The following is an 11,832-nucleotide window of genomic DNA, read 5'->3' as shown; positions in this document are numbered from 1 at the left end:
TAAGGAGCTTGCTCTGTGTTGAGTATTGACTCAGTGACACCCTATCTACTCGGTATATCTCTTTCTCCATCTAGAGAAATTAGAGCGCGCCCCCTCTGCTCCCAGCAGTACTCCACTTCTTAACATTTGGGAGAGTAGGTTGGAAGAAAGGAAGGGGACGCGAGAAGTTTCGAGGATGTGCTCGGATTTTCAGAGGATCTCCTGGAAGATCCTTTGGTCCGTCTCTACAGGATGCTGGACCCGAGGCTGCTCTGATCTCCCGCGCCGCCCAGAGGGACGCCAGGTTTCCTTGCTTTCAAAGCTCTGTGCGACGGCCACACTAAAGCCCCAAACTTTGGGCAGGGGCCAAACGGTCACTTCCCCGCCCTCTGGGCCCAGTATGCAAATCCGAGCACCAGGAAGTAGCTGGGAACTCCCGGCCGAGCCCTGCGACCGCCAGTTCCTCTCCGCCGCGCCGGGCCGCGCCGCCGCTCGTTCCCGGCCGTGGCGCCCCGGGCCCGACGCGCTGCAGCTCTTAGCCCGCGGCCGCGGCGGCCCGCGCCCCTCGGCCCACCTTGCGCCCTCGCTGCCGCCCCCACGCTGGCTGGATTCGACCGCCCCGTTGGGCCCCCGACTCGGATCTAAAGTCACCGTGGAGCTCGGCAGCCGCCGCCCCCCAACTTCCACCGCGAGCGGGTGAGTAGCGAGCGCAAGCCGGCGGGCAGCGGGATAGGGCGGCGCGCCGCTTCCTGGCTCCACTAGCCCTGCCCTGGAGGAGAGGGGCGCCCAAACGCCCTCACCCTGAGAGTGACCTGGCCTGGGAGCCCGGCCGCGGGGGCGGGCGGCTCTGCAGGTGTCTTGCCGTGGGCCGCGCAGGGGCGGGGTGGGAGGTACGGGGCGTGCGGATGGACGCCCTGCTGTCCCCTTGTTCACTCCCACAGTGCCGCGGGGAAGCCCCTCTCCTTGCAGAGCGGGCGCGCAGCAGGGACCCAACGGTTCAGTCTGGACCCCGCTGGGCCCTGGGGTCGTCGGAGGTGAGGGGTGGGGCCCTTCGCGCATCTGCCCTCCTGGGTGGCCCCGAGCAGGAGCATGACGTCGAGGGGCTGCCGCGGGGCCGACGCGCACCCTCCCCCGGCGCCAGGCGCCTTGCGCCCAGCGGAGGAGCAGTCGGTGCTTGCGCGGAGAGGAAGCTAGAGTTATTTTAAGAATTCTGGGGTTGCCTTTTTTTCCGCCTTGGGGGCAGGGTGTAAGCGTCAGTTCCACTTTCCGGCCTTATCTTGGTGGACTGTCCCCAATCGCAGCATGCTCGCATGGTCGTGTGTAGTGCGGCTCTCATTCTTTGCATATCCAATGAGTGTGTCTGAAGTACCCCAAATCCACCCAACTTCTTTACCATCTCAGAAACCTGAGTTGGAATCCGGTGGTTGCAATTTCCTAGCTGTGTGTGAACTTGGGCCAATTATTGAAATCCGGTTTGTTGGTTTCTTCACCTGTTGGACAGCTGTTTATTGCGCGTAAAACCTCTACCACACACGAGGCATTCCGTAAGCGGTGTTATTATCATTTATAGCAAATAATTTTGTCCATCGAAAAGAGGCTCCTTGGTTTTTTGCAGTTTGATGGCTTTAAACCCAAGATCACGCGGCCAATTTGCCCATCCCCTATGCTGAGTCCTTGCTCTCAGAAAACTCGACCTTACTGGTAAATCTGCTTAATAAATACACGAGAGTCTTGCTGTTCTACCACAGGGACCGGGAGTCTGACTCCTAAGAACTAACCAATAAGGATGTTTGACTCACTGCCTGTGGTCTGCCCCCAGCCGGCAGTAAGGTTAGGGAGGGCAGGGATGTTCTCTCCAGCCAGCACCTGAAGCAAGCTGCTCACTCAAAAGTCCTTACTAAGGAAAGCTCTGCTGGGAAACGGTGGGATTCAGTTAGTGCCTCGGTTTTCATTTGGAGGTAAGGAGATAGGCGTCTTGAGGCTTGAAGGATTTAACTTTATTACAAGGACCTGTGGGTAACTGGTCCTCTTGGATGTAGAGGAGAGTAACCCTCTTTCTGAGTGAAAGGTAGAGGGTGGCTGATGTAAGGGAAGAGAAAACAGGAGCCAGGAAACTTGAGTTTTGGTGTCATCCACCATTTGCTAGAGCTGTGATTTGGGATATAGTTAGTTGGGCTGTTTCTTCAGCCAACAGTTGCATCACAGCAGTAACCAAAGTTTCATCACGATTTGTTACCTGTTTATAGTGTGTGTTCACTACGAGAATGGAAGGTCCATGAGAGTGAAGCTTTGTCCATTGGTCCCCAAATGCTAGACCTGGTGCCTGGCACATAGCAGGTGCTTGAAAGAAGGAGGGATATGCCTGATCTGAGGCAGTCACCTACAAGGTTGAGGTCAGATGGAGAGAAATAAACACTGCGGGTCCAGAAGGCCCCGGAAGCCCACTGGCCCTTTCTGTCCTTTGTTGACCCTGTCACATGACCCCATCACATGACCCCAGCACATGTTAGAATCTCTGCCTAGGGCTGGTCCCTCTCTGTTGTATCAGTGAGAGAGAGATCTCGATTTGACGTCTTAAGAAGATGTCTGCTATATGTATTTTACCACAATAAGGAAAAGGGGAAGAGTGTGTTTCATTAAAAGTAAATAAATAAGTCTCCTGCAAAGGTAGGTTGCACAATCAAAAAAACCCACTTCTTCTTATAGTAATTGGTGTTCCAAAAATGGGGGGAGACTCTGTAATATCCCTCTTCCCATCTCCTGCCTTCCTTAGCTTCTTTTTGGCAGGAAGGTGGTTCAGCACAGTTTTATGAATCAGTAACTTTCATAGCCCTTTAGTACCATACATACTTGTATTCAGAAATAAATCAAACCATCTGAGATTCCAGCTAGTTCAAGTTAATATATGGAACTGTAACTTAAAAAAAACAAAAACAAATTAAAACATTATCCATAAATAAACTCATGCTAATTTTAAATCTGTATAATGGGAAGGCAGTTTGTACATGTCTACAGCATGGAACATTGCTACAGCTCAGTTGCACTGATGGTCTCCGGGAACTCCAAGTGCTGAGGCATGAATTAGTATTAATATTGAAGGGTTACCGACAATCCTTAACACTGATCAATGACACATTGATATTGAGTTTGATGGCGTCTCAACCTCTCTGTGCTCTTCCTAGTGATGATGGTGCTAACACCTTCTGCTTGTCTGGGGCTCTGAAGCCTCCCTCAACTTTGATTTCATTTGAACCTTTTGTGGTCCCTGCCTTAGTAACCTAGTGCTGCTGTACTATAAATACTACAAGTGGGTAGCTTTAAAAAACAAATTTGTTTTCCCACAGTTCAGGAGGATGGAAGTCCAAATTTGGAGCATGGCCCTAGGGGGAAATTCTCTGTCGGCTGGTACGGGAATGCAGTGTAATGGATTGCTTTTTGTGTGGCCTTTCTAGCCATGGTCTTGTAACTACCATCCAGGTAATTGGGCGGGACTGTGTGATAGGGTAATTGTGGCCCACCAGGGAGGTTGGTCAGTTTTGCAATCCTGCTGGGTTTGAAATGAGCCACCCCAGAGGCTGGAAAGAGAGGCTCCTAGCACCACCAAGGAAGAACAGCCAGGAGCCAGCATGTCCTTTGGACCTGGGATCCTTGTGCTGAGAAGCTCCAGGACCCAGGAGAAAGAGAGCGAGCTGTAACCTCAAAGACAGTGAGAAGTGGTGGCAGGAGAGACCTGACAGCAGAGACTCAGCAGCAGGAAACAGCATGGTGGGCTTCCTGGCCCATGGAGAGAGAAGGCTGAGTGCCTTTGGGCAGAGATTGAGGACCAGAGAGAAGCGGGCCTGCGAGCACGGCTGGGAAGAGGCTATCCTGGTGGAAGAACTATGTTCCTGAGCCTGAATTGTAACTGTTACATCCCTAACAAACCCCATAATTGTGAGTATGGTCTGTGAGTTCTGTGTGGCCGTTGCAGTGAATTATCGAACCCAATGGAGAGTGCTGTGGGAGGGACGGTTGGTGTGAGATTTGGTGAAGATGGTGGAGAGAGGAGGCATGTTTGACCTCCGCCTCATAGGAATCAGCCTTGGGCTGTTGATCTTGGTTCTCCTTCCCCCTTGTGAAGTTAGAGGAGGTCGGATACCACCCCAAAGCCGTTTTGTAAGGAAGATCCTTTTTTCTTTCAGCTGCTGTGGCCCCCCAGTAGCCACATTCCTTGGTGGCTTTCCCTCCCCTTATGTGTGTTTCTTTGTGTCTATTCTGGTCTTTTTATAATTCAGAAGTGATTAGGTTTAGGACCCACCTTACACTTGTATGGTCACAACTGATTGATTGATCACATTACATTAGATTGCATTATGGAAGGTAACCTACTTTACCCAAGGCCAACTGATTTAATCACACGTAACTATGCTCAGCCCTCGGTATCCATGGGTTCCCCATCCTGGGATTCAATCAACCATGGATCAAAAACATTAAAAGAAAATGTTATGTTGTTGTTGATGTATACTGTGTTGTTTGACCTATGATAGTTACATCTGTACTGAACGTGTACAGACTTTTTTTTTCTTGTCATTATTCCCTAAACAATACAGTACAACAACTATTTACATAGTATTTACATTGTATTATGTATTATAAGTAATCTAGAGATGATTACTTTGGACATATTATCAGGGGGGATCAGTCCGTGGAGAAAGACATCATGCTTGGTAAAGTAGAGGGTCAGTGAAAAAGAGGAAGACTCTCAACGAGATGGATTGACACAGTGGCTGCAACAATGGGCTCAAGCATAACAAAGATTGTGAGAATGGCGCAGGACAGGGCAGTGTTTCTTTCTGTTGTACATAGGGTCACTATGAGTCGGAACTGACTCGACTGCACCAAATAGCAACAACAGAGATGATTTAAAGTATACAGGAGGATGTGCGTAGGTTATGTGCAAATACTACGCCATTTTATATAAGGGACTTGAGCATCTGTGGATTTTGGTATCTGAGAAATGGAGGGGAGGAACCAATCCCCCTCGGATACCGAGAGATGACTTATACTCTGTTAACAGCAGCTAGACTACTGTTTGGCCAAACAACTAGGAACCATAGCCTAGCCAAGTCGACACATAAAATTAACCATCACGCTCTTGCCATGGTAGGCAGGGAGAGATGCAGAAAAAAAGGTTTGGTGGCATGTCCAAGGTCACAGGCCCAGTTAAGTGGCACAGCTGGATATGTTCTCTGGCTCCAGCTTTAGAGCTTTTCCCACTTGTCTGTCTTTGGACCTGTAGTAGTTACTCAATTTCTAAAAAATGCAGATAAACTTAATTTATCATTTAATAAACATTTTTGAAACAGAATCACAAGGTAACTTCCTTTTATCCATTGGTAATTGAACTAAGTGACCAACTGCTCAGGACAGATGAGCAAGTAAGGCACTTCAGCTGTCTTCTGAAGTTGCGTTTCTGTGCCTTCTAGCACTACTTCCTGCATGAGGAGCAGATGGGCTTGGTTACTGTTAAGATGGAGGCTAGCTGGTTGTCCTAAAAGCAGCTCTAATGACTGCCTTGGGGCCTACCAGATGCTTCTTGGTTACTACAGAAGTACCCAACAATACTTTGCAAGGAGATGCCTTCCAGGTTCTGCTAGAAGTGTCATCTCTATGATCCCTCAGAGCCTCCTTTTGTGGCTGTTAGACCAGTGAGCACCATTTACTGAGAACCTGCTGTGTGCAAGCACTGTCCGAAGCCACATGCCATCTGATAGCTACCACATTGCCTCCTGTCCTTTAAGGCAGGCCATGAAGAGGAGAAGGATATGGAAGAGGAAGTTGGTTTTTTCTTTTTTCTAGTCAGAAATATTGAAAAATTTCTTACAGCTGCCCTGTTTCCTGATACTTAAATTGTGAAACTCTGAGTTCACACTATCTTCATTTCTGAAATTTATTTTGAATAAGTTCCCATTTTGGGGAGAAGCCCAAGTGTAGGAAATGATGTGAAAGTCTGCTAATGGAGAAATTAGAAAGTTTGGAACAGGCCAGTTTAAAGATTTGGACCTTCTTTAAGATAGCTTCTCTTGTAATTTAAAATAGCAAGTTTAAATCATTAGTGGGAATGATGTGTTGAAAAGGCTCATCTGTGTTGACAAGTGGCAGGGAGCTAGAATAGTGTTTATTCTTCATTCTTGAACTTTTTCTTCATTCTTGTTCTCTGCTTTCCACTTTCCCTTATTACTGAATAAACTATCAACATCCTCAACATCCATTTTTTTTTCTTTTGCCACAAAGCTATTTTTTGAAAGTTGTATTTACAATCAGGATGTAGCTTTAATTTGTATAGAACTCTTCCAACTTGTTATTTTATTGTGCTTTATTAACTCTCAGCATATTTCCAGTGGCCCTTCTCTGGCTCCTCTCTTCATCCCTTTCCCCACCATATAATAGAGCCTGTAAAGCCTCCTTCAAACCATGAATTGAACATGACATGAATTGACCGTAGGGATTAGCCTCATTACTGTAACTGTGTTAATTGCTCACAGTGCTAAGACATCTTACTGAAGTTGTCCTATAAAATCACATAAATGGGGATGAATTTACGGAATCAGTTGGGGTGGCTATTTCTTAATGGTCTAGGAGCTGCTTTTGTGGAGTTGTAGAACATTGGGAAGAATTCTTTGTTGGAGTAGCCCCAAGGGTCTTTAGTTTGTCTCATTTCCCTTTTACAGTTCACACCTCAGACGAAGTCAAATACTGTCCTGTCCACCCCCACCTTTTGTGAGCATCTAAAGTCATTCTCACTATTCCCAAACCTTGCTGATGGGAAGCTCTTCAACAACATTCCTCTCCTCTTTCTCCTTCCTCTCTATATTGGTGAAAGATCTTGGGGAGCCATAAAGGCTTTTTTGCAGGGCGAGCTGGGAAGTGATGAGCCTGTATTCACTCTGCCTCCAATAAAAGCAGTGACATCCTTTTGGTATATTGGCCTGTGGGAGCCTCCACTCTTACTGTGGGAACCCCGGCTGGGGGGAAGGGGACTGCAGAAGCTTGTCCCCGAGAGGCTGCCTGGAGAGGGACGACCACTTCTGCTTTCCACGGGGAAGCTGTGTCACGGAGAACTGTAGCTGCAGGCGGCGGGAGGCCTCAGGAAGTGATACTTCCTTCTGCTCTGATGCCTCCGGCCATTTGCCTGCAGCCCCACCTCTCTTATCACCCTCCTGCTCTTCTAACCTCCTTCTGCTCTGTCCATTTTCAGAGAGAAAGAGAGAGAGAGAATCTAGTCGGTGTAGACTGGAGAGTAGGAGTGACCGAACCCAACTTTTAAGCCACAAAAAGATGCACATTTTGAAATTCCCCATCCTGGAAATCATGACAAAACTCCAAGTAGATGTGTTGAAATTTTTTATTGTCCAGGCAGTATAATACTTTCTTAATCCTAATTACAGTGGCTCAGTGCTGTTTCTTAAATTCCTTAAGGTGTGGCCACTAGTTAAATTCTTGGGATAGGGCAGTGGTTTCAAACTTTGACCGCATCCCATGCTAAGAAGTATATTTTACGTTGTGCTGAATGCACATCTATCTGTATGCAAAGAAATGAAAACAAAGGTCTAGTAAAACGGTCCCTCCTCGTAGATTGCTGGTAATGTTTCTGGCATAGTCTTTTTGAGGCCAGCTTGGCGAGATCCGCCAGAGTTTAAAACTGCACAGCCGCAGACCCAGCAATTTCACAATTTCCAGCCCAACACCAAACCAGTTACCTTTGAGTTGGCTCCAACTCATGGCACCCCCGTGTGTGTCAAAGTAGAACTGCGTTCCAAGGGTTTCCAATGGCTGATTTTTCAGAAGTATATCACCAGGTCTTCTTCCGAGGTGCCTCTGGGTGGACTTGAACCTCCAGCTGGTTGGTTAGCAGTGCTCAGCTGAGCATGTTAACTGTTTGCACCACCTGAGGACTCTCCAGTCCAGTAAAAACCTGTTGCCGTGGAGTCAATTCTGACTTACAGCGACTTCCAATCCAATAGTGGAGATGTCGAACTGGTTCGTTTGAGTTTGAACCCCTGCTGAGAATTTGCATTTCTAACAAGTTCCCTGTTGAGAATTTGCATTTCCACCCCAGATATACTGAATCAGAGTCTACATTTTAACAAAATCCCCAGGTGATTCTTATGTATAACCTCCTGGGAACTTGTTAGAAATACAAATTCTCAGCAGGGAACTTGTTAGAAATGCAAATTCTTATTAGGGGTTTGAAGGTTCAAAAGTCTTGTATTAAACAAACTAAGATACGTGCATACAGTGGAATACCTGGGAAGTATTTTAAAAGATAGCATTAAATTACACTTACTGTTGTGAAAAGATGTTTTTAAAGTGGAACACAAGCTGGTACATAATATATGATGCCATTTCTGAAATAAAATAGCTCTCTATGGGACACAGGATCTATAAGCTATGCTACTGGTTAGTTTTGGGTGATGGGTGAATGCTGTGTTTGTTTTTTCTTTTACACATCTTCATTTAGAAAAACAAGCATCACTTATATTATTTTAAAAAGACGGTGTAGTGGGCATTGAAATAGAGCTAGCAGAGTGCAGAGGGAAGATAGAAGCAACCGGGGACTTTGGAGCAAAAGCCGCGAGAATGACGTCTTTGTGGACGGGTACAATTGTAAGCAGACCGACCCCAGGAGGAACTAATCTGCCAGGAATGTTTACAAGTCCTGCTTCTGTAAATAGAGATAACATTTTCTTCAAGAGGCTTCCACTGTTGTATTTACTATTCAGTTTAGCAAACATTTCTTGAGTTTTCACCTGCCTTGAGCCAGGGACACGTTAAGGGTTGAGTACAATGAGCATGTGTGGTGGAAGCCTTGAAGGGCAGAAGACCACATAAACCCAGGAGAGGACAGTACTGGAAAGGAACAGGGCTGAATCGTGAACTGCGAGTGCCTCAGTGTTACAAGAGATTGTTCTTAGGGAGGTGGGTGATAAAGCTGGACAAGTAGTCTTGGAGGGTCCTTGTTGGCAATGTTAAATGTTGGATTTTGTTGTGTAAATGAAGGAGAATCATTGGAGCCTTTTAGTGGGAAATCAATTTTTTTTTCCATCACTGGCAACTTCTTGCCTAGACTCTTTCATAATAAGTCAAGTGTGATGTTGCCAAATAATGAGAGACATTGAGCCCACGTTCACTGCTTTGAATAGGTGGATGGTTAACTGAGGGACTAAAAGCGAATTTCACACCGATTAATCTGCAGATAGAAAATAACATTTATTGCTGTTTTACATGGCAACAGAAGACTTAGATTTTTCACGTTCACTTGCAAGTAGGTGCTTGATAACTGGCCTAGATGGTGATGATCTTGCCAGAACATTTACCTAAACCTTCTGGATGGTGTCAACACTGTTGAAGAAAAGAGCAATTTTGAGTTGAGGTTTACATTCTGTGGGGTTGTCAGTCCTTCCCATTTGATTTAAAAGAAGAAGAATGTGTTCTAAAGAAGCAAGTTGGTGTTGGGATTGTTCTTACAATATATGATTAATTTAGTAAAAGCATCACCCTAACTAGCAATGGCAATATTTGGTCAAAAATGAACAACTACCTGCATAACCAGATATAGTATATTGAATATTTACTGTGTTTAGTACCTCTGAGGGATTATTAATTTTAAATTTGCAGGGCATTAGTATAATATGAGAGAAAGAAAATGGGTTTCTGTCTTAGTCATCTAGTGCTGCTATAACAGAGATACCACAAGTGGATGACTTTAACAAAGAGAAATTTATTCTCTCACAGTCTAGTAGGCTACAAGTCCAAATTCAGGGCATTAGCTCCAGGGAAAGGCTTTCTCTCTCTGTCAACTCTAGAGGAAGGTCCTTGTCATCAGTCGGCCCTTGGTCTGGGAGCATCTCAGTGCAGGAACCTCAGGTCCAAAGGATGCGTTCTGCTCCTGGCACTGCTTTCTTGGTGGTATGAGGTTCCTGTGTGTCTCTGCTCGCTTCTCTCTTTTATATCTCAAAAGAGATTGGCTTAAGACACTAATCTTGTAGACCTCATCAGTATAACTGCGGCTAATCCATTTTATACATCATAGTGATAGAGTTTACAACACGTAAGGAAATCACATCGATTACAAAATGGTACACAATCATACAATACTGGAAATCATGACCCAGCCAAATTGATACACACGTTTTTTGGGGGACATAATTCAATCCATGACAGTTTCCAAGTTAGACGTATCTAGTTCATATCTAGGCTCTACCACTTTGTGACTTAATCTCACCATTTCTTCATTTATAAAAAATGATAATAATACTCACCTCTCAGGTTTGTGGTGATGATTACTCTCTTAGCTTTGTTTCTGGTATACAGTAGGCACATAATAAATGGTAGCTATTTTTACCAGAAGGTTCCTAGGTGGCAAAACAGTTTGCACTTGAGTACTAGCCTAAAGGTTGGCATTTTGAACCCACCCAGTGGTACCATGGAAGAAATGCCTGGCAATCTGCTTTTGTAAAGATTACAGCCAAGAAAACCCTACGGAGCAGTTCTTATTGGACTCTGTAACACATGGGGTTGCTATGAGTCAGAATTGACTCAATGGCAGTGGGTTTGTTTGTTTCTTACTAAACTGTGAGCTTCTCAGAGAGGAGGAACCCAGTTCCTTCCTTCCACCAACAAACATATTGAGCACAAAGTTGATATACTGCCGCAGCCCACAGGAAGTTCAGAGTCTAGTGGGGGTCAATCATAAACCCTCCTGTCTCGAGTGGTGTTTGCTGGAGGTGCCAGTATTAGGTCACTTGCACTCCTGATCGGCCCACTAGGTTCCAGGAACTGCCGCAAGCCAGGAGATCACAGGAGCGAGCAGCAGGGTGTCTGCGTTCCAGGATGCCCAAGTAGTGGGGACATGGGGATATGAACATGGTGCCCACGGAGTGTGAGTAGTGGTGTCCTAGACAGCTATACAGAAAGACAGGGCACTTGGTAGTAGTGAGGACAGAGGCACTTGGTGGCACTAAGGGGAAAGACAAAGGAGTGGAAGAGTCTGGGGATTCCAGGAAGGGGAGGAGTCCCTGGCCTGGAATGGAGGGATGAACCTTAAACCACGAGGCTTCTGGTAAAGTAATAGACACAGTTCCTGGCCTCAGATGAATTTTTAATATAGAGTTTGTGGTCATTAATTTCATCACCGCACACATAGGGTCACCATGTATCGAAATCAATTCTACAGCAACAGGAAAAAAGAAAATTAATACCATCAAATGCGGCAGCATTAAGAGTTGATTTTGTCTATCTGGACCACATTGGCTCTTCCAGTTGTTTCAAATGCCATAAATACCAAATGTATGTAAAAAAGAAACTTTAAGAAGTCAAATTTCATAATTGTCTGCACGTCTTTCACTTAATGATTTTCAGTAGTTTTAAAAGTTTTGAATAAAGATAGCAACTAAATGAGGGTTTAATTGCATTTTTTCTTTTTTTTGTTTATTGTCGTAGTTGAAGTGAAAGTTTACATTTCAAGTTAGTCTCTTATACAGAAATTTATATATACATTGTTATGTGACCCTAATTGCTCTCCCTATACTGTGACAGCACACTCCTCCTTTCCACCCCTGATTTCCCATGTTCATTCAACCAGCCCGTAACCCTCTCTGCCTTCTCATCTCACCTCTGGACAGAAGCTGCCTGTTCAGTCTCACGTATCTACTTGAGCTAAGAAGCACACTCTTCATGAGTATCGTTTTATGTCCCACAGTCCAGTCCAATCTTTGTCTGAAGAGTTGGCCTCGGAAATTGTTTTAGTTCTGGGCTGATAGAGAATCCGGGGGCCATGCTTTCTGGGGTTCCTCCAGTCTCAGTCAGACCATT

General features: G+C 45.7%; 1 protein-coding gene across 2 annotated transcripts in view; it reads left to right on the top strand.

The window, feature by feature from the left end:
• The first annotated feature begins 487 nt into the window (after positions 1 to 487).
• LYN (LYN proto-oncogene, Src family tyrosine kinase) overlaps positions 488 to 11,832 on the top strand; it is a 159,767-nt gene continuing 148,422 nt past the window's right edge. For both annotated transcript variants that reach the window (XM_004372586.2, XM_004372585.2), the window contains exon 1: positions 488 to 675. The gene's annotated coding sequence lies outside the window, so the exon portion shown is untranslated. The remainder of the gene's footprint in view (positions 676 to 11,832) is intronic.

Source organism: Trichechus manatus, unplaced genomic scaffold (genome assembly GCF_000243295.1).
Source record: "Trichechus manatus latirostris isolate Lorelei unplaced genomic scaffold, TriManLat1.0 scaffold00018, whole genome shotgun sequence".
NCBI classification, from domain to species: domain Eukaryota; kingdom Metazoa; phylum Chordata; class Mammalia; order Sirenia; family Trichechidae; genus Trichechus; species Trichechus manatus.
Note: the sequence above shows the minus strand (reverse complement) of the source record. Positions and strands in the feature narration are given on the sequence as shown.